The sequence below is a fragment of the Anarrhichthys ocellatus genome, unplaced genomic scaffold (assembly GCF_004355925.1).
Source record: "Anarrhichthys ocellatus isolate YVR2014 unplaced genomic scaffold, GSC_Weel_1.0 scaffold31, whole genome shotgun sequence".
Taxonomy (NCBI): Eukaryota; Metazoa; Chordata; class Actinopteri; order Perciformes; family Anarhichadidae; genus Anarrhichthys; species Anarrhichthys ocellatus.
In genome coordinates, this window is record NW_022280061.1 from 4,233,168 (window position 1) to 4,239,271 (window position 6,104).

A 6,104-nucleotide genomic window follows, 5' to 3' on the forward strand; every position below is an offset into this window, starting at 1 on the left:
AAACCTGCATTGCTGTTTTCAATTGTGCTCAATTCAGATGGAAAAAGACAATTGGCTTTCCAGAGGACAAGCGTGAACTTTTCATTTTCTATTTTTATTCATCTAATGTATTATTTTGTTTTATTATATGCTAATGAATACATGAGATGCAAAACAAAGTGAATAAATCACAGAGCCTTGTTTTACTATTTCCAGCTTCAAACCCGATCAGAGTGTGAATTTGTTATTTTAGCTGTTGGTATTACTAGATATTTCTCAGGTGCACCATCTCTTTAGCTGTTGTAAGAATGTCTGAACATTTGTTATGTTTGAGACAAAAGAATTAAAATGAGTTGAAGACACACACACACACACACACACACACACACACACACACACACAATGATTTAGCCATTGATATTGTTCATCTCATATTTATACCAGTGAAGCTAATATCATTTACAGTGTATGAGACAGAATGAGGACAATCGTTTTGTGTTATTAGTGATCTATTTATCTATTCCATGATTGAACTGTTCTGCTTGACAAAATCGTTTGCACAACATCAGTGCCAATACAGCGCAATAACTGACCTGAATTCAGTTAAACGATATTAAACTGTGAGGAAGAGAGGCTGAAGTGAGACAGAAAGACATTATATTGTACTCCCTTACCTTGGCAATATTGTTTTAGAACTTTAATGTCGATAAATCTCAGTCAGCTGGAAGTGAATTCAGTTGAAGTGAGAGTGAGATTGAGAGAGATAGAGGGATACATATTGGACCTGTGCCGTGCAATCATTACATCTGCTCAACAAAAGACCAAAACAAAGCAGAACAGTTTTAAAACAGAAAATAGTCACAAAAACCCTTCATTATTTACCTGACAATAGAAATACTAGGATTCGTCTGAATAATCTCTTCTGAGTCATCAAGGTTTCCAGGCTTGTTGAGACACAACGCTTATTATCAGTATTATAATAAGTGCTTATTGTCCAGACCAGTCCTTGACTGTTGACTGCTCACAGGAGTGAGACAGGAAGTGTGTGTCTGGCTGCTTCCTGCGCTGGTACTTCCTCGGGGTCACTGATTTCAGACATTTGTAATTTAACAATACTCAGGAGTTTATTGTACTAATTAGGTTAGCAGTCATTCAGGATGGACGACTTCTGATGTAAAACAAATACATAAATAAATAAAGCTTAATGCAACATTGGCAGTAGTTTGACTTTTCAGTTATCTAGCATGACGTGATGAGTGTAGCAATGGACTAAGCATGGATTCAAACAATAAGAGGAAACAAGTTATAAATAAGAGCAGGTGATAAGAGTGTCCTCATTTAATGGTGATGTTAAAATAGTGCTTGGAAAATACATTACAACAAATAAATTATGATGAACTATTATCGGTTAAAGTACGATTAAATAAGACTTCATAAGCTTCATATACCAGCAGTATATGAAGTAATTAGCCCCACCTTTCCCAGCTGCAACATTAAACATAAAACATAAAACAAAATGCAATATCATAACATACATTACTCTGTAATAGGCTATTTATTTGTACATGACAAGGCACCATAAACTGGACCACCCGTCCTACAACTCCCACTACACCTCCACAGAACAGCTTTCTGCTTTATAGCAACACAGTCTGTCAGAGATCCGCTACTGCTGGAGCCACACCCTCATGAATGTGTCTGCCCACAAGGACCAAAGATGGCTTGAGTTGGAAAGGTTAACACCAACTTCAAAGGGGCTGATATTTTGTCAGGAATCGATTGAATCTGTCAGCTTGTGACACACCTGCAGCATGCATGCATGCACACAAACAGCAATGAACCAACAGTGTTAAAATGTGAGTGAGTGACCTCATCAAACAATAAATACATGTATGGGGGATGATTAGAAATAAATGTACTTGCCTCTGTAAATCTTTTTCTTTCTTGTCGTTCAGTGGGCATGTTTATATGCATCACTGATTATCATCAGAAGACCGTGACTTCAATGCATTCGAACACATCACCGCAGATATTAAGATGTGTTATACATACCACCAGGTATTATGATTCAGTACAAACTCTTTTAATGTCGAAGTGAGTCAAACACATTTCTGCCTCTCTGCATTCCAAAGCCCTGACGTATGTGTACTTCAAATAACTGGGATTCGATTGTAAGGTCATAGTTCACAAAGACGTAGAACAGAGAGTGTTGCTTTGGTTGGGATCTGGTGTGATTCTGCACAAATATCCGTCTGCCAGCGACAGAATCTGGAGTCAAGAAGGAGAGAGAGACGTCAAGCCAGCGGGAGACTGCGGCACAGCAAACAGCCCACGGTCCCATGACTGTTACATAAACTATGTTTGATGACAGCATCATTTTGTCTCCCTTTGGCTTCCATTAGGTGGGAAGAGAGAAGTTGACTGAGGTGGATCATGAGAGCAGTGATACACAGAGCAAAGACACGGTGAAAGAAAGCAATACGGAAAAAGAGATGAAGAAACAGAGAGATTGAAGGAGCAGGTGTTTTGTCCTGTGGGTGTTAGGGAGAGTCATAATGAAATAAAGGGTATATTCAATCACTGACCACGAACAAACACAGTTATTAAGACCAAGTGATTGCAATAAGTAGGCTTGGATAATCTTATTACTCGTGCTAATTTAACTGCAGGGAACAACAGAAGCAGACGTCACATTAACTCAGAGTCTGACACGAACGAGCTCACTAATAAAACTTTCAGCATTTCCAAATCTTCTAAAGAGCTATTTCATTTTTCTTCCAACAGTGCTGGGAATAGTTTCTGCACGTGTTATTCAAATAGCAGTAAAAACAATGCATATTTAATGACTGCAGATATACTGAAGCTAAATGTTTGCTGATAAAGGACTGCAGATTATGGCCGAGTGTACGACAGATGGACATTATGTACAATATAAAAGGAACGGCATTCAATGACTGCAGAGGTGGGAAAACATCATTACAGTGTAAATATGCTCCATTACTAGTAAAAGTCTTGCATTCGAAAACCAACTGGGGTAAAAATACAGAAGTATTATCTGCTAAATGTACTTTAAGTATCTCTCCAGAAAGATGCCCCTTAATCTGGAGTTACACGTTTCAGCTCAAATGTTTTATATTGACAATATAATTAACAATACAAATAAGGAACCGTGGACATCCGTTACAACCTTAACGCTTACGTCCAGCCTTAACTCTGAGCGAAAATGAATGAATTGTAAGTAATAGTACTTTAAATGCTTAAAAAATAAATTGGAATAATTTTGGAATAACCCATCAACAACTATTCAAAACGTCCAACTACACAGGATGTGGATAAACTGTAGAATTCAGAAATTATAAACCAGAAATTAGTACTTTCATTCCAGGAACTAAAAACATAATTAAAAGACATTGAGCGTCAAGTAATGTAAAAAACACAATATTCTTCCTGATGCTGAGAGCAAAGAAGAACTACAAAACATTTATAACAAAGGAAAGGAGACACAACGTGCCCTGATGATAATCTACAGGTGATGAAGGACTCTGTACATCAAAAGCACATCATAAATCCCTTTACATGTAGTCATACCTGTGCAATGTGTTATTACAAATAAGATTATTATTAATATTACTTTAACCCGCAAATACTTTTGTTCTTTTAAAGTTGGTGACCCAGTCAGTCTTTCAGCTATAAGTGAGGAGATGTACTTAGTTACTTGTATAAGATACAAATGACAAACCCACATGACTTATTACCACTAACGGTTACAATAGTAAAAAAAAGTAAGTGATGTTTTTTGCGGGTATATGGTGTTATAGCCTATTATATGACACATATGCAGATTTATTGTATCTGCATTTTAATGTCAGCGTCTGTCTGTTCCATGCCTCTTTCCATAGCATATCCATATCATCGGGATTCTGTGCACTTGTCAAATTTTATATTTTGGACCCAAAATATTTGCACATTTTTCAATTTTGTTTTTTGAATATTGTTCCATCCACCACCTGCTTCTCTTACTGACCCGTGTAACCTGAATACATCCTGTTGCTTGTTGTTAGCTATATGTAGTTGCTGTCCAGCTATATTTTTAACAAAACTGACTTCCACATTCTATCCCCTTCTATTGATGCCTACAATCATTACTAAATGTATGCAAGTAATGCATAAGGAGGATCCTATGATGGAAACGTGCTTACTGTAGTTTGAAAACAACATAGTTTCTGTGTTTGCATCCCTGCAGCAAAGAGTTAGTCTTGATGTCCACATGTGCAGCAGTGCAGACTTTCAACCTTCAAATCTTTGATGCAGCTTCCAATCTGAAATGTCAGCGTGAAATTGAGTTTTTTGCCAAAAGGCAAATGATATTATGTTTCTGAGTACTTAAAATGATTCAGTGAAGGAAGTACACTCTATAAAAGCTTATCTCAAAAATGAAATCAAAGCATACAAACGTTTAAGTTTAGGTCAAACATGTTGATGATAATCTATAGAAGATAAAACACTCTGACATCAAAACTCAGCACATAATACATTACTTTACTATTTTGTAGTCATTCTTATGCAGATAATGGATGTTATGTCAGAGACAAAGTTACTGTTTTTAACCAGCAAGTCGTTTTGTTCTTTTAAAGTTGGTGACTTAGATTTCCTGTCTTTCAGCAACACGACATCTGTTCAAACCCTTACGTGCACTTAAAGGCATTTTAATGGGACATGGATATGGTTGATGTGGTTGATGTGTGCCTTGTAGCATGAGTAATAGCATGTGCAGTGCTGCCAGTAACGCGTCCTCCTGGATTACACTCAGCTTCGCTGGAGTCACAGAGAAATACTCAATTCACTCACACCAGACACATTCACTGTAACTACAGCTCTAGCTTTACACTCTTTCAGCTGCTTCTATATTATCTCACTATTCACACTTAAAACCCAGAAGCCCATCAACCAAATCATGCTTTGCATCAGGGATCAACTGCTTTTAATGAATGAATCAGAAACAGCTGCCCCGCCGAGCTCGCTGAGCTCAGTGTGGCATCGGTTATTCCTAAACGGAGCTTACCAACTGCAAACACACAGACAGACAGGGAACATGTTTTAATAACTCTCCAAGGAGTCTGTTATTCATTTACCATATTCATTTTTATTTATCTATCTATTGTTATATATGTTCATAGCATACCAAATGTTGCTTCCTCGGTGCTACATTTAAACATTCAACACATTATTTAAGTGTCAGTGAATCAAATTGTTTCTTTTTTGACACGGAAGCCGCTCAAATACTGAAATCCAGTTTTATTGCTGTCGACAAAGACGATACAACGATTATGTTTCTCACACATGGATTACGACACTGATGAGATCGAGAGTTTTCATGTTTGTTGTAAAACCTTTTGTTCGTGGTTAAGTTCAGGTAATCACAAAGGTTAACGTGGAAAAAGGTTTAATCTAGAAAATGTCAGGTAATGGGAGATAAAATCATTTAGTAAAGGTCATGGTAACGTTTTTGTCAACGTTAATAAGCAAAACATTTGAAATAAGATGGATCAGGATGTGATTATTACATTTATTAAGTTATGACAGTGACTTTATGTCACCTTGGAAATGGCCAATCATGCACTGAAAAATCATAATATAATGTTTGTTGTAACATTCCAACCATAATGTTCCAAAACCAATCAGATCACAGAGAAACCGTTAAATAGTTTATCAAGTAAAAGTGCAATAACTGATTTATTTTGTCTACTTTGGGGCCACGAGGCTGTAAAAACAACCTTGATATATTCTAGGTTTATAAAGCACAAAAGTCAGCAAACAATTGTCAATTTACACATTCAGCAGATACAGTGGAAGTATTGATTTTTCTTTTGAGACATTATAATTCATTGCTGTTTTGTTTTGTTTGGGTTAGCCAGCCTGCTTTTGTTCTTGTTTCCAGTCACAGCAGCTGTTTTTGATGCTTTAAAGCGCGATAGCTCTACAAATCCACTGTTCACATCCTGCTCAGCACCAAACGGCAGACAGACGAAGTTAACAACTGGCTGGTAAACATAGTGGAGCATTAAGCAGCTACAGAGCCAAGACAGAGCAAAACAGAGCAAAACAGAGCAAAACAGACCAAGACA